This window comes from Phocoena sinus, chromosome 1, assembly GCF_008692025.1.
Source record: "Phocoena sinus isolate mPhoSin1 chromosome 1, mPhoSin1.pri, whole genome shotgun sequence".
In the NCBI taxonomy this organism is placed as follows: Eukaryota; Metazoa; Chordata; class Mammalia; order Artiodactyla; family Phocoenidae; genus Phocoena; species Phocoena sinus.
Window position 1 is genome coordinate 142,853,764 of NC_045763.1, and position 24,545 is coordinate 142,878,308.

The 24,545-nt window shown below is 37.9% G+C and overlaps 2 long non-coding RNA genes across 4 annotated transcripts; both read left to right on the top strand.

Moving 5' to 3' along the window:
• The first annotated feature begins 27 nt into the window (after positions 1-27).
• LOC116743923 lies at positions 28-15,104 on the top strand. Of its 3 annotated transcripts, none has more exons than XR_004346923.1 (3): positions 28-271; positions 8,863-8,867; positions 15,094-15,104. It is a non-coding gene; the product is annotated as an uncharacterized LOC116743923 (long non-coding RNA). The 3 variants fall into 3 exon arrangements; XR_004346921.1 differs by lacking the exon at positions 8,863-8,867 and adding an exon at positions 5,099-5,107 and having other exon boundaries at positions 28-250; XR_004346924.1 differs by having other exon boundaries at positions 28-250.
• LOC116743929 lies at positions 648-4,375 on the top strand. The gene is made up of 3 exons (XR_004346926.1): positions 648-926; positions 2,105-2,110; positions 4,366-4,375. It is a non-coding gene; the product is annotated as an uncharacterized LOC116743929 (long non-coding RNA).
• Positions 15,105-24,545: the final 9,441 nt, after the last annotated feature.

Here is a 24,545-nt window from a genome sequence, read left to right on the forward strand (position 1 = left end):
GCGATGTTGAGCATCTTTTCATGTTATATTATGCTTCGTTGCTTAGATGTTTGGAGTATTGGGATGAATATTAGGATGAGGATGGAAAGTAGTAGTGCTAGTACTCCTCCTAGTTTATTAGGGATTGATTGTAGAATTGCGTATGCAAATAGAAAGTATCATTCTGGTTTAATGTGTGCTGGGGTGCTTAGTGGGTTTGCTGGGGTGTAGTTGTCAGGGTCTCCTAGTAGGTCGGGTGTGAACAGGGTTAGTGCGAGTAGGGTTAAGATTAGTAATAAAGCACCTAGAATGTCTTTGATTGTGTAGTAGGAATGGAATGGGATTTTGTCTATATTGGATGGAATTCCTGTGGGATTATCAGATCCCCTTTCGTGAAGGAATAGTAGGTGGACGGCTGCTAGTGCTGTAATGATAAATGGAAGGATAAAGTGGAAGGCGAAGAAGCGTGTTAGTGTTGCTTTGTCTACGGAAAACCCACCTCAAATTCGTTCTACTGAAGTAGTCCCGATATAGGGGATTGCTGATAGGAGGTTAGTAATAACGGTTGCGCTTCAGAATGATATTTGTCCTCAAGGTAGGACGTGACCTACGAATGCGGGAGCTATAACTGAGAATAATAATAGTACACCAATGTTTCACGTTTCTTGGAAGGCATGGGAGCCATAGTATAGGCCACATCCAATGTGAGCATAAAGGCAGATGAAGAATATAGAGGCTCCGTCTGCATGTAGGTATCGAATGATTCAGCCGTAATTAACGTCTCGGCAGATGTGTGTGTGACGGATGAGAAGGCAGTTGAGGTGTCTGGTGTGTAGTGTATTGCTAGGAATAGGCCTGTTAAGATTTGTATGATTAGGCAGAGACCGAGTAGGGAGCCAAAATTTCATCATGAAGAGATATTTGATGGGGTGGGGAGATCAATAAATGTATCATTGAGGATTTTGATTAGTGGGTGTGTTTTTCGAATGTTGGTCATTGGTCATGGTTGAAGTCCATGTGAGAATAATGATGACATACATTGTTTTTATTATAAGCATTATTTTTGTAATTAGTCTTGTGGGGGTTTCTTCAAAGCCTTCGCCTATTTATAGGGCTTTAGGGTTGATTGTGGGTGGTGCCGTAGGGTGTGGGATTGTTTTCAGTTTTGGTGGTTCATTTTTAGGATTAATAGTACTTTTGATTTATTTGGGAGGAATGTTAGTTGTATTTGGTTATACTACAGCTATAGCCACTGAGCAATATCCTGAGGTTTGGGTTTCTAATAAAGTTGTGTTAGGGGGATTTCTTTTAGGTTTAATGACGGAGTTTTTAGTGGTATTGTATGTTTTAGAGAGTGAGAAGGTGGATATTGTATTTGAATTTAATGGGTTGGGGGATTGGGTTATTTATGATACAGGGGATTTTGGATTTTTTAGTGAGGAGGCTATAGGAATTGCTGCTTTATATAGCTATGGTACTTGATTGGTTATTGTTACAGGTTGATCATTGTTTATTGGTGTTGTAGTTATTACGGAGATTACTCGGGGTAATTAAATAAGATTATGCTAAGGGTAGTAGTGATGAGGAAAGACAGGAAGTAGAGTTTGATAAGGGCTTTTTGGTTTGAGGTTAGTGTGGAAGCCTTTAGTTGAATGGAGGCTGTAGTTTTTGGTAAGATGGTTTCTATTCAGGTTAGGTCTAGTAAGGAAGTTGCTAGTTTTTGGCTTATTATTAGGTTTAGGTGAGGGGGTAGGCGATGTATAATTGTGGGGAAATATCCTAATAAAGTGGAAAATTTAGTGGAGTTTGATGGATATAGGTATTTTAAGTTTTGTGTGTAGATGTTAATTTCGAATGCGAGAATAAAGCCTAAGGTTGTTATTGTGAGAGCCGTTAGTTTTAGGTGTAAGGGTATAGTTATTAAGGGGGTGGTTATTGTTGGAGAGGATAAATCCGGCAAAGATACTTCCAATTAATAGGCGTTTGATAGGGTTAATTAATATAGGGTTATTTTCATTAATGTTTATGAGGGGAGGGAAGCGAGGTTGTCCTAGTAAAGAAGACAATGCGAGTGCCGTAAATAGCTGTGAGGGAGGTAGCGGTTAAGGTTAGTAATAGGGCTCAGGCGTTGGTATAAGACGAAGTGGCGGCTTCGATGATAGGGTCCTTGGAGTAGAATCCTGTGAGGAATGGTATTCCTGTAAGTGCGAAACAGCCAATGTTAAGGGCGGTTGTGGTGAAGGGAAGAATTTTGTATAGCCCTCCTATTTTTCGAATGTCTTGTTGTTTAGGTTAAGAATGATGGAGCCGGAGCATAAGAATAATATGGCGTTGAAGAAGGCGTGTGCTCAAATGCATAGGCATGCTAGGTGAGGTTGGTTAAGACTGATTGTTACTATTATTAGGCCAAGTTGGCTGGAGGTGGAGAAAGCAATAATTTTTTTGATGTCATTTTGGGTGAGGGCACAAATGGCTGTGAAGAAAGTGGCGAGGGCACCTAGAGAAAGGTTTACTGTTTGAATGAGTTTGTTATTTTCTATTAAAGGGTAGAAACGGATAAGTAGGAAAATCCCTGCTCCGACTAGTGTGCTTGAATGGAGTAAGGCCGAGACTGGGGTGGGACCTTCTATTGCTGAAGGGAGTCAGGGGTGTAGTCCAAATTGGGCTGATTTTCCAGCTGCGGCTAGTACAAGTCCTACGAGGGGAAGATTTGAGGAGTTTTGGTTGAGTATGAAAATTGTTGTAAGTCTCATACGTTTATGTTAAATAAGGGTCATGCTGTTGACATGAGGAATCCGATGTCTCCGATGCGATTATATAAGATTGCTTGGAGGGCAGCTGTATTAGCGTCTGTCCGTCCGAATCATCAGCCAATTAGCAAGAAGGATATAATACCTACTCCTTCTCACCCAATGAATAGTTGGAAAAGATTATTAGCTGTGATGAGGATGAGTATGGTGATGAGGAAAATAAGTAGGTATTTGAGGAATTGGTTGATGTGGGGGTCAGAGCATATATATAATACTGAGAATTCCATGATAGATCATGTAATAAATAGTGCTACAGGTATGAATATGAGTGAGAAGTAGTCTATTTTGAAGCTAAGTGATAGTTTAAGGGTTTGGATGGTAATTCAGTGTCAGTTTGAAATGAGTGCTTCTTGGTTTGTGTGAATAAATATTATTATTGGGATCAGGCTAGTGATGAAGGCGGAAAGGGTAATATTTTTTACATAGTGTTGGTACTTGTCGCTTTTGTAGAGGTTTGTGTTAGATATTACAATGGGGGCAGTTAATATTAGTAATGTGAGTAAAGCAGAGGAAGTAAATAGGTTTATTACTTTTATTTGGAGTTGCACCCATTTTTTGGTTCCTAAGACCGATGGATAACTGTTATCCTTTAAAAGTTTGAAAAAGCCACACTGTTAGATGTGGGGGGCATGAATTAGCAGTTCTTGCAGTACTTTTTCAGTAAGTAAGAAGTTTTGATCTTCTATTACTAGCTTCACAAACTAGTGTTCTTTTTAAACTATACTTACAATAAAGGGGGCCTAAGATGATTTTGGGACTTGATAAGAGTAGTAAGGGAATGATGTGTAGGGCTATTAAGGCGTGTTCTTGTGTGAAAGAGGGGGTGAGGTTGTTAATATGATGAGTATGTTTGCCGCGTTGTGTCGTGATTAACATGTATAGGGAGTAAAGGGCTGTGATTACAATATTTGTTCCTATTAGGATAATAGTGAGGTTTGATCGTGAGAAAGCTGATATAACTACAAGTAGTTCTCCGATCAGGTTGATGGTGGGGGGTAGAGCGAGGTTTGTTAGGCTTGCTAGTAGTCAGGTCGTTATTAGTGGGAGAAAGATTTGTAGGCCTCGTGCTAGGATTATGGTTCGGCTGTGGATTCGTTCATAGTTCGAGTTTGCTAGACAGAACAGTATAGAGGATGTAAGGCCGTGGGCGATTATTAGAGCGGTAGCTCCTATGTAGCTTCAAGGGGTTTGGATGAGGATAGCTGCGATAACGAGTGCTATGTGGCTGACTGAGGAGTATGCGATGAGTCATTTTAGGTCTGTTTGACGTAAACAGATGGAGCTGGTTATGATTATTCCTCATAAGGATAGCATGAGGAAGGGGTAAGCTATATGTTCTGTTAGAGGGTTAAGAATTGATGTAATTCGTAGCATGCCGTAGCCTCTGAGTTTTAGTAATACAGCCGCAAGGACTATTGAACCTGCGATGGGGGCTTCTACGTGTGCTTTGGGTAATCAAAGGTGTAGACCGTAAAGTGGTATTTTTACTAGAAAAGCTATTCTGCAGGCTAGCCATATGAGGATATTAGATCAGGAAGTGGGTAGTGGTTGGGCTCAGTGTTGTAATAGTAGAAAGTTTAGAGATCCTGATGTGTTTTGTAAGTATGTTAGTGCTACTAGCAAGGGGGGTGATCCTATGAGCGTGTAGAATAGGGAGTAGAGTCCTGCATTGAGTCGTTCTGTTTGGTTACCTCATCAGGTGATAATGATAAGAGTGGGGATTAGTGTAGCTTCAAATATGATGTAGAATAGGATTAGTTCTGTGGCAGTGAATGTTATAATTAGAAGAGTTTGTAACATAATTAGTATCGTAATGTAAAGTTTTTTTTCGGACAAGTGATTCTTTGAGAAGGTGGAATTGGCTTGCTATTAGTATTAAGGGGAGGAGTCATATTGTCAGGATTAAGAGTGGTATAGAAAGGGGGGTCAGAGAAGAATATCAGAGTAATTGAGACTGTTATCGTTGAATTGATTAAGTAGGAGTAGGTTTGTAAAGCTGATTAGTAAACTGTGGGTTGTGTTATTCAGATAGAGCTGTTTTTTGATAATCAAATTAGGGGTATCAGTATGATGGTAGGAATAATGAATTTTAGCACTGGAGGAGGTTAAGGTTTTGTACGTAGTCAGTGCCGTATGTGTTGGAGATTACGACTAATAGGGCTAGTCCGATAGCTGCTTCACAGCTGCAAATGCTAGGAGGTAATTGGTATCATGCTGGCTAGAGTGAAGTGTGAGTTTAGGATTGTGAGGGCTGCTAGAATGAATAGTGATAGTATTATGCCTTCTAAGCAGAGTAACGCGGATATTAGGTGGGATCGGTATATTAATAACCCTGTGAGGGATATGGTGAAGGCTATTAGGATATTTATATGGATTAGAGACACTTGGTATTTGTGAGTTTGGATCACAGTCTAGTGGGTCGAAATCGCTTGTTTTATTTTAAACTAAGTACCATATTTATCTCATTCTAAGCCCTTTTGGGTTCATTCGTAGGCTAGGCTAGCTGCTAGTAGGGAGATTAAGCATAGGGTCATGGTGAGTATTATTTTTAGGTTATTTGTTTGGGTTGCTCAGGGTAGAGGGAGTAGGAGGGCGATTTCTAGGTCAAAGAGGAGGAAAGTAATTGCTACCAGGAAGAATTTTATGGAGAAGGGTAGGCGAGCGGACCCTATTGGGTCGAAACCACATTCGTAGGGACTTGTTTTTTCCACGTATACATTTAGCTGAGGGAGTCAAAAAGCGATAAATACGAGTAGTAAGGCTAGAGTTGTATTTGTTAATAGTATTAGTAGGAGATTTATTGTTCTTTTTTGGGGTGTACCGAAACTAACTGATTGGAAGTCAGTTGTACTTGTTAATACTAAAAGGACTATGAACCTCATCAATAGATAGATACATAGAGAAATAGCCATACAACGTCTACAAAATGTCAGTATCAAGCAGCGGCTTCGAAGCCAAAGTGGTGGCTTGATGTAAAGTGGAATTTTATTTGCCGTATAAAGCAAACAATGAGGAAGGTGGATCCGATGATAACGTGTAGTCCATGGAAGCCTGTGGCTACAAAGAAAGTGGGTCCGTATATTCCGTCTGAGATTGTGAATGGGGCTTCATAGTATTCTGATGCTTGGAGTAGGGTAAAATAAAGGCCGAGCATGATTGTGACGAAAAGAGCTTGAAGTATGTGTTTGCGGTTTCCTTCTATGAGACTGTGATGGGCTCAGGTGATAGATACACCAGAGGCTAATAGTACAGAGGTATTGAGAAGTGGGACTTCTAGGGGATTTAGGGGGTGGATACCGGTTGGTGGTCAGCATCCGCCTAGTTCAGGAGTGGGGGCAAGGCTTGAGTGGTAAAAGGCTCAGAAGAAGCCTGTAAAAAATAGGACTTCTGATAGGATAAATAAGATTATTCCATATCGAAGTCCTTTTTGGACGGTTGGTGTGTGGTGGCCTTGGAAAGTGCTTTCTCAGATAATATCTCGTCATCATTGGTATATTGTTAGAATGTTTGTTAGTAAACTTAAAGTTAGTAGGATTATTGAGTTGAAGTGGAATCATATGATTAGGCCTGATGTTATAAGAAGTGCTAAGAGAGCTCCTGTAAGGGTCAAGGACTGGGATTTACTATGTGATATGAGTGGGTTTGGTGGGTCATTATGTGTTGTCATGCAAGTATAAGCTTACTAGTAGAGTGAATACGTAGGCTTGAATTAAGGCGACAGCGAATTCGAGGATGGTTAATGGAGTGAGGGTGGTGAATGTGATGAGGGCTGTGAATAGGCTGGTACTTATTAGTATGTACCATGAATATGTACCATATTCTGTATGTCTTCTTTGGAGAAATGTCTATTTAGATCTTCTTCCCATTTTTCAATTGGGTTGTTTGTTTTTTTGTTGTTGAGTTACATGAGCTGTTTGTATCAAATATGTATATTTCTTATAAATCGCAAAAAGGCTAAATTTAAAAAAAATAGCTGAAATAATGTTTTGTTTTAAAGTTTCTACTATTTATTGTGTTATCTTTATCTTACATGAGTATTTAGCTTGCTAACTTGATAATACTTTTTGCATTAATTTAATAATCTAATAGTTAATTCAGAGTTAGAATATGTGCTTAATATTTACACACACACTAAGTTAAATTTTAGACAGTTTTTTATTTAAAATCTATTACATTTTTAAGTTTCGTTGGTTTAAAAATATTGTGAATTCTAAATACTTTTAAAATAAAATGCTGGTATTGGTATATTATTTCAAATAATGAAGAAATATTGAAATGCTAGTTGATCATTTTGCTGCAGTAATGTAATCAGAGCAATTGGGAAGACTAGCATTAAAATGACTGGTCTTGAGTTTCCATCTCTACTTGGCTTTAATTAAAGCCAAAAGCATCTAATAAACTGAGGGCAGAGGGAGGGGCTTTAAAGCTGTAATCTAGTTAAAACATGCTATCATCCTCTAGTTGGTGAATCGGCCAAGGGTCATTTGGAGGAATGAGGCACACTTTGGTAATTTGAAGTGGAAAGTGGTTTGCTACAAAGAATTACATGAGGCTGCATCTCTGTGAAAGACTCCTAGAATAAAACAGCTGAACTAAACTGCCAGTGAAACAGCTGGCCTGACCATGGAATCAGGAAGTTGGAGGGTCAGGAGGGACCACTAGAACTGGTGAATTCAAGAACAGTCTGTTGTAGTTGCAATCAGGATCAGGAAGCTCCAACTGCTTCTTGACCACAACAAAGTTGGTAACTTGATGCTGGAACATGGATTCCAGTTGCCACCGGTACTACCACACTGCCTTTCAACACCCACAAAGAAAATGACTGGACCCTGCTTTGCCATTGCAGAAAAGTCTAAGTCTCCAGTATCTTTGCCTGCTGGAAACACAGCCCCTGTCTCACTTCTGCTTCCAAATCTTACATGAATGGATCTAAGCGGCAGAAGTAAAATCACAACTAGAACTCAGCTGTGGGTGTGGGAAATCTTAATTTTAGTTTTCCACTGTCTATAGTCCAAGAAGACACAACCAACAAGAAATAAAGTTGAGCAAAACAGTCCATCATGCCCACTACAACTGTTTGATAAAACTATACCATAATGGGTATGTGTTAAATATTGGTCATCATGACATAGTAAGAAATTACAAAAAGAGACCTATGTCCACTTGTGTGATGGATCTAAAGTAATCAAACTCATGGAAGCAGAAAGAAGAATGGTGGTTGCCAGGGCCTGGGGGGAGGGGGAAACAGGAAGTTGTTCAATGGGATAGTTTCAGTCACGCAAGGTGAAAAAGTTCTAGAGATCTGCTGTACCACAATGTGCATAGTTAAGAGAGTAACGTACACTTAAAAATTGTTTGGAGAGTAAATTTTTGTTGTGTGTTTTTTAGCTTAATAAAAAAAAATAACAAAAATTTTTAAAAGGAAACAGAAACCTATGTAGTTCAGGGACTTTGTAGTTGCCTCCAAATTCTGGGCATCATGATCTTTATTTATAGTGAATCATACTTGAAATGGTGCATGTCAGCTGTCCTTACCTTAAACTCAAATGTCAGAGGTTTGGGATTTAGCTTGTAGTCATTGTTTTGTAATGTTAAGGATAAAATCACCTAGAAGCAATATCTACCTACATAAGGCAATATTTGATTATCTCATAGTTAAAAACAATAAATAATTGCTCTAGAATTAAATTAGAAGCCTTTCCCTGGAAGCTCTGGTTGGAAAAACCAAAAATCTCTGTAAATTTCGTATCAAGAATTGTTTTAGTGCTTTGTGGGTTTGTTGTTTGTAGGGTTATTTATTAATTGATTTTTGGAGGAAGAACTGAGATAAGAAGTTTTGGTCGTTGTATTGTTGATATTTAATAAATATCAAGGAATTGAATTAAGCTAATGTTCATAAAGCTTGCATATATTTCTTAGGATTATTTATTTTCAATTTGTGAATCATTTCTTACTTGTAATTTCCAGATCATATTTTTCTAAATTCTCATTTCCAGTTCCCAATTCCCAAATATGGTGGTGGCATCTTTGGAAGAGTCAGATGGAAACAATGTGACCCATTGCCTATATTCAGAATCGGTATTTTCCCAGTCATCAAAGAATATGGAATTCCATTGCATTGTCTCATTCAATCCAAGTTTCTGCTTTTTCCAGGGATATGCTTAATAGCTTTTAAAGAGGAAGTTTATCTTCCTACCCCTCTCTGGGATAGAAGTTCTTAGCATATTACAAGGAGAAACAATTCTGTGACTGTTCCCTGACCTCACCCCCTCAAAGGCTGAGTTTCTAAACAAAAGACATGTTAGTATGGAGATACAGATTTTGCACATGTTACTTACCACAGTAACATTGACTGCAGAGGTCAAGATTAGGGTGATCTCTTCAAACCCACTGGATTCCCTCACCCTCATGTCTGTTTTATTCCTCTTTATAGATAATTAGACAATTTCAGAGCTGAATCAGACAAAACAGAGACTCTGTCTGGATCACAGGCTACCACCCCTTGGAAGGAAAATGAAAAATTCAGTTCATTGTATGGTATCCAGATATCTGGATGTTTGAAATGGGGAAGACAACACATCTGGATGATGTGCTCTGTGCCAGGACCGTGGGTGGCAGGAGAAGTAGGGAGAAAGAGAAGAACCAGGACTATTGAGATCTGAGGGGAAACCAGGGAAGGAGGAACAGGGGAGAGGGTGCAGGCCAGACCACACACAGGAAGTTCCCAGGATGTGGAGGTTAAGGGCATATGACAGGGCTGAAGTCAGAGCAAGACCATTGTGTTCAGGCTATTGTTAGATTTTGGCTTTGTTGACATGAAGGCTAGATACCTCTAATGTTATCAAGAATTCGCCAAGGGTTTTCAAACTTATAAACAAATGAACACTCAAGAAATGAATTTCATCAGCTCTGTCCTATATGGCTTAAGATTCTTCATAGTTTCCATAGCTCAAAGATCAGTTTTTTGCCCAGAGTCACCTTTGTGACATTAAGAAGGTCCAAAGGCATCTAGATACTACAAAGAGTGATAGTCATACTAGTAGAGGTCTAATCTTTATATTAAAAATCTCCTTGGAGGGGTGGCAAATTTAGTCACTAACAGTTTAGTTTCACATTAGAATAATGATAGCTTCATAGAATTGGTTAGGAAGTATTTTCTTTGCTTCTGTTTTCTGGAAGAGATTGTGGAGAATTAATGCTATTTCTTCCTTAAAATTTTGGTAGAATTTGTCAGTGAAACCATCTGGGTCTGATGTTTTCTTTTTCTGGAATTTTATTAATTATTGATTCAATTCCTTTAACAGATATAGGCCTAATCAGATAGTCTTTTTCTCCCTGTGTGAATTTGGTAATTTGTGTCTTTCGAGGAATTGGTCCATTTCACTTGTTATCAAATTTGTGTCATAGAGTTGTTCACAGTATTCCTTTACTATCTTTTAAAAAAAACTTTATTGTGGAATAATTGACAAATATAATCATATTTATTTAAAGTGCATATTATCCATGAATGTCCGTGAAACTAGTAGTGATGACCCCACTCTAATTTCTGATATTGGCATTTGCATTCTGTGTTCTCTTTTTCTTGGCTAGCCTGCCTACAGGTTTATCATTTTTATTGATTTTTTTCCAAAAAAACAGCTTTTGGTTTTATTGATTTTCTCTGTTGCTTTCCTGTTTTGAATTTTATTGATTTCTGTTCTTATTTTTATGATTTCTTTTCTTCTGCTTCTTTAAGATTAAATTTTCTTCTTTTTCTAGTTTCTGAAGGTGAAAACTTAGATTATTCATTTTAAGTCTTTTATCTTTCCTAATGTATGTATCCAGTATTATCAGTTTGCATCTAAACACTGTTTCCATTGCATCCTACAAATTTTGATAGGTTGTATTTTAATTTTCATTTGCTTAAAATATTTTTTAAATTTTTATTTATTTATTTTGCGCTATGTGGGCCTCTCACTGTTGTGGCCTCTCCCGTTGCGGAGCACAGGCTCTAGACAAGCAGGCTCAACGGCCATGGCTCACGGGCCCAGCCGCTCCGCGGCATGTGGGATCTTCCCGGACCGGGGCATGAACCCGTGTCCCCTGCATCGGCAGGCGGACTCTCAACCACTGCGCCACCAGGGAAGCCCTTTTTAATTTTTAAAAAAATTTTTGGCTGGGTTGGGTCTTCATTGCCGTGCACAGGCTTTCTCTTTCACACCCATCTGTCTCTAGACTCATAATTAGGAGAAATCCCAGAGTGTTCCAAGGGATTCACATTAAAAGAATGGTAACATTTTGCCAGCTTATACTGGAAAAAAAAAGAACTAGAGAATATGTATAGAAATGGCTTTTCAGTGGGTACCCCAAGAAGGACTGAATATAATGGACCCTCTTGTTCAGTAGTATTGATGAGATCCCAAAAGGCCAAGGCAGAGGCCATATAGCAGTGTTTAGTTTTAGGTATATTTTAAGTTGGGGCTACAGTGACAGTCAGTTTCAGCTTGCAAAGTTTCTTAGCAATAACTAATTTTTTACAAAGTCTTTGAGTGTAAAATATATTGGCAGCTCATCTTATAATTAGTGAAACCCTAAGACTAGGGAGAAAAGACTGGTTCGAATCTGCAGAAAAGATAGTCATACTCTCTCATCCAGTTTCCAGACATGAGGCAGTTCAAAGACCCAGACCCACCTAAATGAAGGGAAAGTTAGGTATCTCTGAAGAAGGCCCCTGGGACACTGTAATAAGTAAATACTGTAATCCTCTTCAAATTCTTTCCCAGAGGGATCTGAATCTATCTACCAGGATGGCTATGTACTTGAGGAAAGGGGAATACCCAGACTTTTAGAACATCATAAATCAATATTTCTGAGTTGCTATTCCCTGATGATGTCAAATATCATTTTATTTTATTTTATTTTATTTTATTTTTTTTTTGCGGTACACAGGCCTCTCCCCGCTGTGGCTTCGCCCGTTGCGGAGCACAGGCTCCGGACGCGCAGGCTCAGCGGCCATGGCTCACGGGCCCAGCCACTCCGCGGCATGTGGGATCTTCCCGTACCGGGGCACGAACCCGTGTCCCCTGCATCGGCAGGCGGACTCTCAACCACTGCGCCACCAGGGAAGCCCTCAAATATCATTTTAATCCAACTAAAAGTGTATGGAGTTTTGGTTTTACTACATGTCACAGTGGGTTTAATAGGTCCGTGGATCCATGTTGTTGTGATTTCACAGTTCTCAAATACAAGTTGAAACGACATTTTTGGCAATAAATAGAATCCCCAGCATGGACTCATGAACTGTGGATTGAGGGCTATTATTGTAGGCAGGACCAAGTGGAAGCCCTTGAAACTTCTCATCCCTACCAAAATACGAACTGAAAGCAATATCTCATGCATGGGAGGAATCACAGAGATTAATGTCCCTATCAAACATTAAAAAAATTCAGAAGTATTCCTCCTTGTCACCAACCTAATTAATATTGTCTGTGAAAAATGCAGGTGGATCTTGGAGAATGTAGGGCTTTGTTTAGTAATTAGGTTATAAATAATTCTAATTATAAATATAAGTTGTGGAGCAAAACAATATAACTTTTTGCACATGGTATATAGTTATTGATCTGGCAATTTTTTTTCTTTTCTATACAATTTACAAAGAACATTTTGCTTCTATCTGGCAAGAACAAAAGTACATCTTCACTTAGGACTTTGTTAATTGTTATGTTCTCTTGATCATAATCTAGTCTACAGAGACCTTGATTATCTCGACATTCTTTGGAACATAATGAAGATCCATTGCATAGATCATAACAAGCTGATCGATCCTGGTGATCAGAAAGCAGTGACTTAAGAAAGTGGTTCACAAAGTGTGATCCTTGGACCAGCAGTATCAACACCACCTGGGGATGTTATAAAAATTCTTCAGCCTCAGACCCACCCCAAACGTACTGAATCAGTAGGTGGATCAATCTGTGTTTTAACAAGCCTTAAGGGTAGTTCTGATGAGTGCTAAAGTTTGAGAATCCCAGCCTTTGAAAATCACATGTGTGTGAGAAGGTAGGGGATAAGCCACATAAAAACTCAAGGGTCTGGCATCTTGGTGGAGTTGAGGAGTCTAATCTTCTGGGGCATCTTTTACATAATAAAAAAGACAAGTTGCTGCATCTTGCGCTATTCACCACTATGAAAGAGGTGCAATGCTTTGTGTTCATCTTTGCATTGTTGAGGTAAATAATACCACATTGCAGTGTGCTGTTTTGAGTATTTACTGAGTAACTTTGCAAGGCTACCAAAATAGTGGCGCTCAAGGCTCTTCCACTTGGGTTTTATGACAGAAGATTCAATGGCTGTCCAAATGTCTATCACAGATTGGGATGCTCTATGGAGGTTCTGACATGCTCCAGTAGGGACTTCTAGGGCAGATCCTGAGGGTTTATGGGGAAAGCTATGACGCCTTATACAAACAACCACCATCTCTAAAAACAGTTCCCGATTTTCTTGTGGGCCCGGGTCAAAACCAATGCTTGATCCTTGAGTATCTGAACTGCCCACTATAAACTGGGTATTATCTGGTTCACCAGGCTCTAAACAGGGGTATATAAGGCAGCACTCTTCTGTCATTAATTAGAAGCAGGGTATATGAGATTAGCCTTGATAAGATCCTAAAAATACAAGTAAATTGCATGACCAGTGACTCAGACTTGTGTAACTCCTACTTCTGCTTTATTGCTATCTTCCCTCAATCCACACCTAACATTTCATGGGTAGTTTGGAGCAAAGCCATGGCCACTTCTGCAAGCAAGTGCTGTCCCTTTGGGAAACAGCTCCTGACTTGCTTCCTCTGGTCAATTGGTAGAAGAAGAAAAACTTGAGACCTGATTTACAGATGGTTCTGCATGATGTCTTGGTAGAAGATTGGTAAGGCAAAAGGAAGGAGGAAGCCATTTTCCCCCCTGCTTTTGGAGGCATTTTGGACAGGAGGAGCAATGGGAGAGCTAGGTACTCAGTGGTGATCTAAGTACCTGGATTCTCACCAAGTGGTGGCAGAGCAGTTCTAACAGCAGAAGTAGCAGTGCTTTTTGCAGCAGCAGTGAGATTGTGTGTGGGCTCCTTAATGGAGTGTGGACTCCTGGGTTCCTGTTCAGTTATAACAGTGACAGAAGGTGGCAGCAGTGGTGATAGCTGCTTTCCTATCGCAGCACAGTCGACCTCTCTGCCTTTTACATTTACAACGCTTTTTAAGTCATTGTAATCAACTCCCTGCATTAAAGCCCTCTCTGTTTGAAATCTCTAGAATGGTTTCTGTTTTCCTGATGGACATTGAAAGATATACCCACAAATGTTCTTTCATCTCATTCTTATTGCAATATGGAAAAAGACATTATTATGTTCATTTTACAATGAGGAAACAGACACTTAAGAGATATTAAGCAACTTGCCCATTATTCTCTCACTAGAGCCTAGTGAGAGAATAATGATGAAACAGTAGTCTGAAGCTGGTTCTTTTATGATTTTGTATTGAGTTTGAAGCCATAATGTAGCATGTTCTTTGTGGTCTGTAATACCTGGAGAATAGGAGCTGCTGGTGTTACAATAGTTTTTCTGTCATAGCATGCCAGGTACAGTGCACTCCTTAAGGCTTTGTTAACCCTCCTTTAAAAAATACCTTAAAAAGTAGCCTTACAAAGAAAAAACTAGGTTTTATTATTTAGTAATGCCCATAAGTAAACCTGAAGAATTATGCCTTTGAGTTTGCCATATGTTATAGACTTCTAGACTTGTGTGTATAGTGAAGAGCAGCCTCCTTCCATCTCATACTTTATTTTCTTTGTGTGTGTGATTCCAAGACTCTGAGGAATGGAGAGAATTAGAGCTGATCTTCAACTCCTAAGATATTTAATATAGGAGTAAATATAAGAAAATATATAAGGAATAGTGGGTTAGACAGTAAAGTAGATTCTCTGTTTTTCCTTTCTCCCACTTCCATTAATAGCACCAAGTAAGATTATGGTTGCTTTGCTTACACAGTTGGTGCTAAATATATGCTGAATAACTTACTGTGAATTAGAAGTCCAGCTCTGTAAAATTTCCAGTATTTCTGGTTTGTTTGGGTTTTTTTTGGACCTACTAAGAAGTTGGGTTCTGCACAAATCATACTGTTCCACCTACCCTAGGGGCTGCCTGTCACTGATGATAACATTGACGTTTATGTTATTCCCTCTTTGAGAAGGATCAAGCTCTACTATCATGTAAAAATACATTCATATAAAGAGTCCTGGAAATTGGTAGTTAACATAGATTACTAGTATTTCTCTATTGAGACCAGGAAGAGCACACTTTCCTTGAGTTCACGAGGAGTTTGTGACAAAGCTTGGCACAGATTCAATCCTCTGAACCCATGCTCTGAAGTATCTCCTCTATAAAGGAGGATAGTATAAGCAGGACGTGTATCTTTAGACTATAATTCCTCCAGTGTTACCAGAATGTCTGGGTAGTGGTACTATGGGTACCTTTATTCCTTGGAAATTTCCAATAAATATTCATTAGTTATAAAATTGTTTTCAAAATAAACAACAATATAAAAACACAAAAGCGTTCATACCAAAAGATATTCTCAAAATGACAAAGCTTAGGACATTTCTCATCTGTCCAGTGGCTCCTGGTTGTCCCCTGAGAGATAGTGGTATTCCAGGAACTGAACAAGCTTATTGACTTGAAATAAAAATGATGTTCTTTCCCAGAATTATAGAAAAATGAATCAATACAGAGTATTGTTTATTTGGTATCTGATTTTCTTAAATCTTTGAGACCTGCTACTACTTGTCTGCTGCTAGCAGAGGGCAAAAGGAATGACTAACACAAATATATTAAAGTGAAAGCTTGAAAATGTGATTTCTCCAAACATTTTATTGTGTAAGTCTGCTCAGGCTGTCATAATAAAATACCACAAACTGGGTGGCTTAAACAACAGAAATTCATTTTCTCTCAATTTTGGAGGCTGAAAAATCCAAAATCAAGGTTCCAGCCGGGTTCAGTTTATGATAAGAACTGTCTTCCTGTCTTGAGGATGGCTGCTTTGTCCTCACATGGCCGTTCCTTTGAACTCTCTGATGCCTCTTCTTCAGAGGACACTAACCCTATCGGATCAGGACTCCACACGTATGACCCCGTGTAACCTTAATTACTTCCTCAGAGGCCTTACCTCCAAATGCAGCCACACTGGGGGTTACACCTTCAACATATGAATTTTGAAGGTACACAAACATCCAATCCATAACATATATCTACTATTAGTCCTACTGACAGGAACAGATCTACACACAGAATGCAAATATATTTTCTGAGAGTAAAATTTTTCTTACTTCAAGTGACATCCTTTGTTTACATCACTATTTTATGATGTTCTAAGACAAATACCATCATTTTCAGGGTTTGGGTCTCCTCAACATATTTAAAAGACATCAGAAGGGTAAATTTCAAATTCCTTGGTGGTTATGACCAATTATGTTGTTGCCTCTTTGAAGATGCTCAGAGCACTAATAAAATGCATTTGTTCTAATATTTATTTCATGGGTTCCGTAGAAATTCATACACGGTCTGTATCTTTCCCATTTTTCCTATGAAAGCAGCAAAGTGTTGACTTTGGAGTCTAATTTATTTACTCCAAATAAATTTTACTTGTAATATAAATTTACTCTAAAAAATTTATCCAAGGTAAAATTGGATAAATTACTTATCATCTCTGTGCCTTATTGACACAGTGGGACTAATAATAGTCTTACACCAGAAAGTAGTTATGAGGGTTAAATGAGATACTCCATGTTCAACCCTTCATAAAAGACCAAGCCCTCTTTATCACTAATATAAGGGGCACAGATATAAGATACAGTTGAAGCCATTTGCATGAATTAAAATATTCTTTTTTAATAAGAAAGTTTAAAAATGGTATAAGGCTTAGTGAAATCACATTGCCAAATTCATATTCTGATGCTCTAGTGTTCATTTCACTCCAGTTAGCTGCTTTCCCTCTATCCATGGGATTTCAAATTTAAGAAGAGAAGTATCTGTTCCTAATTTACCTAGCTTTGACCTTTTACCTAGACCTTTCTCTGTACTGGCCAAGGAATAAAAAGATCAAAGTACTGTTGTCAATTTATTTGACTCTAAATCCGCAGTGTCCCTCAGGCCTACTCTATCCTTCCCTCTTCACAGGGTTTCCTATTTAGGCAAGGTCACAACATTCATCACCCTCACCAATGATTTCCAGGACAAGTCAGGACTTTCTCACTAGATGATCTGAATTCCACGGCCAGGATGTTGCTGCTTTTTAGATGATGGCTAAATCAGCTGCTGGCTTGCTCCTCTGTAATAGCTGCAGTGTTTTCAGTTTTAACATTTTATCCTTGACAAATTGATTGTTTTCTCTGCTACTGAAAGTGAAAAATCATAAGCTACTAAAATAAAGAGTGCCCAATCAAAATGCCATTCTGTCAAGGACCTTACATTTTAGGTTTGCTTTGCTAATGAGATGAAAGGCAAGGTATAATTAGCACTAATAGATGCTTTTACAGTCCCATCCCACCTAACCCCCAGATAAAAGTCAACATATTCCACATTTTAATAATGAGCAATGCCTGTATGTAAAATGTGCAACGACATTTAGGAAATCAGTGGTTTAACCTAGAGCACTCCTTTTTAGCTCTTGGGTCTTACTTCTGGGAAGAGCCATGAAGGCAGACTAACTTTTGAAGCTGTTTTGAAAATGATCTTGTTTCTGCCTCACTCAAATCTCTCCAGGAAATATTTTGTTCTAGAACATCATGCTTAAGTCCAGGGTGGGTACTCCAGAAAAAAAATTGATTTTCAAATGAAAATTCTCAATTTCCCAGAAAAAATAATGACTAAAGGGGAATAAATAAATTAACACTTTTACAAAGGGGAAATATTCTTTCGAACTCTGTGATTTAGCATTGCTGTGGTTTAGCATTAGCCTACCCCCATTCTCATCCTGTTTCCCTAATATTGAATGTATTAGGGAGGAATTCAGACCTGATTATTGTCAGATCAGTAAATTCAGCTCCATGTGGAAGTTCCTGTGAATTCAGTTTCACCTCTCAACTGACTTCTGTGTACTACTATTACAGGGTTGCTTAATGTCCAGAATATCTTTTTAGTTCAATAAATAACTTCTGAGTGTATATTAATAACCACTAAGCACAGTGTTAAGTGTGGCATAGTTTCATCCATTAAGGAGCTCATGCCAGAGGAAGGCAAGTGGTTACATAAAGAAGCAATCACAAGACAGTGAGGTTCATGTAATCATAGGGATCTGGACATGGTAGAAGGATAGTAAAATGGAGGAATTGATTTGAGGGTCAGCAAAGGCTTAAATGGTAGTCAGGAAAGGCTTACTAGCAGAGGTGGGAATCCCTGAACAGGGTTTTTTAAGGTCAAATAGGAGTTTCCCTAGTAGAAATAGTGAATGTGTTATAGGAAGGGAGGATAAAAGGAAGCAATAAATTTTAGGGAGAGGAAACAGTAGACATCCAAATGTTTAAAAAACATAAGCTAGTGTCCCACCCAAAATTTAGGCTAATTTGTTTCTCCAGAAAAACTATAAAATGGACTTCAGCTTATACTCAGAAACTTAATGACAAAAGAAAAACTCCTATAGGTTGTAGAATTTTTGTGAGTGAGAGGACCATAGCGAGCTCTTAGACAGCCTGTGTTCATTGGTCTGAGGAGCCCTGGGTTCCACGAAGGGGCCCCATAGAACACTGATGGTGTCGAGGCAAGGTCTGGGGGCAAGTTGGCCAAAAGAGCCAGGCTTTGCCTCCCCGCCATCCATTACTTCAACCAGAGAAGAGTCTCATCGGCTCTTGTGTTGGGCTTCCAGTTTTATGAATGAAGAAATTGGGGCCCAGAGAGGTTAAGTGACTCACTCAAGATCACTTACCTAATTTACCACACAGATGAACCAGAAAACCGGATTCCTGACTTCTAGTTCAGTTCCTCCCTTAAATTGTACTATACTGTCTCCTCCATATTCAAGTCACTGATGAATTAAAACTTGTAGAACAGTAGTTTTAAAATGGAAAAAATACATAACTAGAGCACAGTATTTATCAGCCATAAATACATTTTCATCAGACACATTCCCCTGGGAGCATTGGTAGGGTGGGCAGCTCTTCCTCCACCCAGTAGGTCAGAGAAATGCCCATAATTCATAAACATTGGGAGGGGCCAAAGTTGTTATACCAGGTATCATTGCTATTATTACCAAATAGTGTCATTCTGATAGGGACAACTGTTGTTCCCTTTTCTTTGGCGTTCTTCCTATACCTCAAAATCTGGCTGTGTTTTGGGACACCAGAAATTTTTTTTTAACTTTCAATCCTTTCAACAGTCTTGGTTATCCAACTTATTATTGATAGGAGAGGAGTAATTGGAAGAAGTAGATAAGAATTTATGAAGCTGTTTGTATTAACCTTCTAGAAGTGTACTTCCTACTGATACATTATCTCTCACGTATTTGCCCAGTCTTCATATAGAAATATCGTTTGGGAGAAGTTATACATAATATTCCCAGGCTATGCAAATCAATTCAGTGACAGCTTTTGGATTTTTGGTTCTTGTTTACGAATTCATATATTTATTCATTTGAGTAGCTACTATCAGACAGTCTTTGTTCAATGAAAAATAACATGAAATCCTTACTTTCCTAGAGGTTACATTCTATTAAATGAAATGAAAAACAATTCTTTATTTGATCAATTATTCATATTTTTATGGTTTTAGATCTATATGAATGCAACTATTAGATATTGCTGGTCTATGAAAAGTAGAAATAAATGCTTATGGCTTTGTGACCCAAAACTGATAGTAAGTTAAATTGGTTTAGATATTCATGGGGTATCATCTCAAATTAATTTCTAGCCTCTGGTCAAAATCGAGGTTACAATGGAAGTTTACATTTCTGCTTAGCCTTAAGGCTAAGCATATAAAATAATGCACCTTAGGCTAGGTGAATAAATATTACTGTTATGGTCATTGATGTGTCCCTCAAAATTCATATGTTGAAATCCTAACCCCTAGTATCTCAGAATGTAACTGTATTTAGACATAAGGCAATTGAATTAAAATGAGGTCAATAGGATAGGTCAATCCCTATCCAAAATGACTGGTGTCCTTATAAGAGATCAGAAGGCATACAAGTACAAAGGGAAGACCATGTGAAGACACAGGGAAAAGATGGCCCTTTACAAGCCAAGGAGAGAGATCTCAGAAGAAACAAACCTTGCTAACACCTTGATCTCGGACTTCTAGCCTCCAGGTCTGTGAGAAAATAAAATTCTGTTATTTGTGCCACCCAGTCTATGGTACTTTCTTATGACAACCCAAGAAAATTAATATAATTACTTATATAAATAAGGGAAAATTGTTTTAATCAGTCAAAATACGCGAGGCTATGCTTTGGTAATAACCTTCAATTCTCAGTGTCTTAGAAAAAATTTGTTTCTAGCTCATGTTGTATGTCCATTTACAGTCAGTAGGGGGCTCTCCTCCTAGTTGTTCTCAGAGAGGAGCTGGAGTCTTCAAACGTGGAACACTCCTGATCACTGTGATAATGTGAAGGAAAGGGAAAATTGTTTTTGGTTTCAAAGACTTCCACTGGGAAGTAGCACATGTCGCCTCTACTCATATTCCGCTTCAAGGAGGGTGGGGAGGGAGTGTAACCCCTACCGTATACCTAGATGGAAGACAACCTGAAATATAAGTGAACAGTACCAATGACTACTATGATACGGAACATATTCTCTATTTCACTTAAGATTTTCAGTGCTCAGGAAAAAAAAAAAAAAACCCCAAAATAACAAAAAAAACACTTAAAGTTCAAAGGAAAAAAACTACCAAGACAGTTGAGATAGGAATTGCCACAATTATCCTGACAAGCCCAATTGTAGTATCTAGTTTTTAGATCTCAGTGATAACCCTTTTTTTCCAATTCTAGCTTACCATGTAATTAACACAGTAAGAAAGTATAGAAACAAAGGGAAAATTTGAAGAGGGGGAGAATAAGAAGAGTCTAAAATTTATTGGGAGACAAACACTTAATGAATATGTTACATGTACCAATCACATTACAAATTAGTGGTCATTTAATTCATAATATCACCCAATAAAGAGTAGGATCATCATATAAAAGAAAAAACTCTAAAGCTAAAACCACATTAACTTGCCCCAGGGATAAGAATTTAACTCCATACAGGTCCAAAGCCCTTGCTCTATTCTTTCCACCATGGCTTTTTTAATCTTTAGTTGTGACTCATTGGTCATAAAATTGTGGCTGGTGTTTTTTTGTTGTTTTTGTTTTTTTAATTTAATGAATAGAAAGTATCAGTGATTCACAAATGATAAGGATATTTCTTGAAACTTTTACTTCTTTGGAACACATATAACACTGTGTTCATTTGAAATATGCTGCTTTATTTCAAACTAAAGAAAGAATTCCTGCATCAACCAAGTATGATGACCTCATTTTCTAGCTCTTCTCCATCACATGAAAGCACTTTGCTCCTTCAGACTTTCCTGGCTGAGCCCATAATCAAGAATATGAAGATTTCATTATAAGAGATCATGCAAGTTTTGATAGAATAAACACCCCATAGAAAACTTTCTCATTATTTATAGCCTGGAGTTTTGAGAATTACTTTTGGTCAAAAACGTAAAATCAGTGTGGAAACATCAATTGTCGTTGCTCTGAGTTCTCTAAGTATAAATTTGGCTGTTGGGCTTGATTCTTCTCCATTGAGTCTAGAGTACGCATCTACACACAAGATCATTACCTATATAGAAAAGATATGCAGTGGATGTTTAAGAAATATTTACTGAATGACATACAGCACTGGAGTGTAAAATGGCTTTAATCTATTTATCAAAAATCAAGATAATGTCCATTTAAGTATTCAGGAGATGTGACTGTGTGCTCACTAAGTTCATGTTTTCTTCTTCCTGGGAACACAGCCAGCATGTATTTCCTAGGCTCCCTTGCAGTTATATGTGGCTATATGACTGAGTCCTAGTCAATAAAATGTAAGTAGAAGTGATAGGTTCAAATCCCAGGCTTGGTCCGTAAAAACCTTCTATATGTGTTCACTCATAATCTTTCCTCTCTCCACCTAGCTGATATGGAGATGATCCCAGCATGGCCTTGAAAACCATGTGTTGATGATAGCAGAGGCTTGTCAGTCTGGTTCACCCAATAGCTGTGTGAAAAAGGACAATCCCACCGAGGTATTTACCAGGCAGGTTCTTTTATGTGAGCATAAGTTTTTTAAAAACCTCTGTTGTGTTTGAGTCATTACAAATTTTGGGGGTCTATTTATTATAGCAAATAGGCTACCCTAATTAATATAGAGTAGAAGTGAATATTTCATATAAGGAAAAGCTAAAGGCTATGACTTAGTCTATGAGAAGAAATCATTGCAACCAGGAAAAATAATTTATCTTTATTGATTCCCTGTTGAATTCTTTCCTCAGTTTTTATCACACTTTTTTTGAGGTATAGTACAGGTCAATGATGGTTAAATAGTCTATATATATAAAATACAGAATTTATATTTAAGTATGAGAATGTTGTATTGTGTTCTCAAAGAACCCAGTTCAACATGACTGAGCTTGTATTCAGCTGGTCACGTTCTCCTATGAGCAAGAAGAATGTGATTATTAGTTTTCAAGTGTGTAATTTTTTTAAGGTCATGGAAAAAAGTGGAAAATGATGGTCCGGCTCTGAGTGTGCTTCTTTGCCCCATAAAGTGTTTTGTAGGACAGCATGCTTTCCTGGTAATTTTGAACAGTATTTACTTTAAAAATTAGGTCATTGCAAAATTCTTTTGCACAACAGAATTAAGTTTCAGGATTGTTCGTGACAAAGAAGTGAAATTTAGTGATAAGATTCAATTTCAACAGTAAGGGCCCAAAATTGATCAAATCATGATGTCTGATATAAAACGTATATCGAGTTTTCTGAACTTAAAAAAAACTCTTGATGCTAATTAAATTCATGTCTTCTTCTTAGTGAGAAAATTTTATATTTTGCCTTTGAATAATGGGTCACTATCATCACATTAGTGCTTCACAGTCTGCCTATAATACAGGAAGAGAAGTTGTTGGGTTAATTTTATAGATAAGAAAACTAATCCCTAAAGATGTGAAGTGGTTCTCCCAAGGCCCTATAACTGGTAAAACATAAGGCTGGGTCTCAAACATCTATCTTTTTCTGTTTATACCATTTGTTTATATATTCCTCTCTGCATTTTATACCTTTTCAAACAAACTATTTGCCAAACAAAATGAAGAATTAAGGGAACTACAGATCCATTATACTGGGGAACTTGAGATAGAAAGGGATTGAAAGAGACCAGTAAAGTATATTAAGAGGAAGAACTCATAATTATGGTTTATAGTCCACCAAAATATATGTGCAGAGTGTGCTCAGAAGCTCAGAAAGGAAAATGAGCTAATAGATAAAAAAGCGGCTAACACAGTGCCTGGCATCTATTACACCCTCAATAAAGACTAGTTGGAGCCAAGTCCTCATGAAGTATTATATGTAAAACCATTTAATCAAAACCTTAACTTTCTTGAGTAACTCATTTACAGAAGATACACTTTTGCTTGTTTATTACTCAAGGGTTATTGATCAATGTGAGGAAAAGTTAATGATGAAAAGCTAGAGGCAGAATAAAGAAGGCAACTTTAGCCAACTGGGTTCCTTTTTTATCTCCAGAAATATAAACAGTGACTAGGCAGCTTCTGCACTGTGAGAAGCAGAGGAAAATGTGTTTCTCTGGAGGCCCTATCGTTAATTAGAATTGTGGCACGTGTATTTCTAAATACATGATTTTATTGGAATTTGAAATATAATGTTTTTAAAGAAGCAAGAGCATTAGTTAATTGATTCCTCAGTAACAATATTCTTTTTCAAGCTAATTTTTACTTTATCTGATTTTTAAAATTTTTATTGGTATTCTCTCCCAGCTACTAAACACTCACTAATCACTGCAGTTGCAATAGCACTGGAGCAGAACATATGTCCAGGCATCTGAAGATGAGGCTTTTAGTCCTGGCTCAGCTGCTAATTACCTGTGTTACCTTAGGTAATTCATTTTAGTTCAAGGCAGTCTCAGTTTTCACACCTGAAAAATGAGGAGCCCAGATAATGTGACTTCAAATGATTCTTTCCAAAGTTTAACATTTCTAGACCAATTACAATGGTTCCTTATTTTGTGTCTGCACTGCTTTATACATATTTTTAAGGATTTGAGTGATAAGACACTTCTTTCATGGAATTAGATCCTGTAATCAACAAAGACTCAATACATTTTCTTTTACTGACTGGAGTACAATGACCAGGGCATCTTTGGAGTTCTCTTTTATTTTTTTCCAGTCCCTTGCTCTTGCTTCTTGGTCCTCTGATATCCAAAGAGTTTTCATTTTAACTTTGATGGAAAAATTTCTTGGCATCTTCTGCTTTATTTCTTTCATTCATATTCCCCCTACTTTGGCCTTCATAAATCCCCAGTGCTCATAGGGAAGAGGGAAACACAATAAGGAGTAAGGGTGCTTACTGAGTATCTACAGATGGGAGGCTTAGGGAAATGGCACATGTAGAAATTCCAAGTAGTATAATCTATTTTTCTCTCTCTCTGTAACTTTTTGGATTCACAATCCAGTCTCCTAGGAGAGATCCCAAGTAGTGCTAGTGCTATGTTCCTT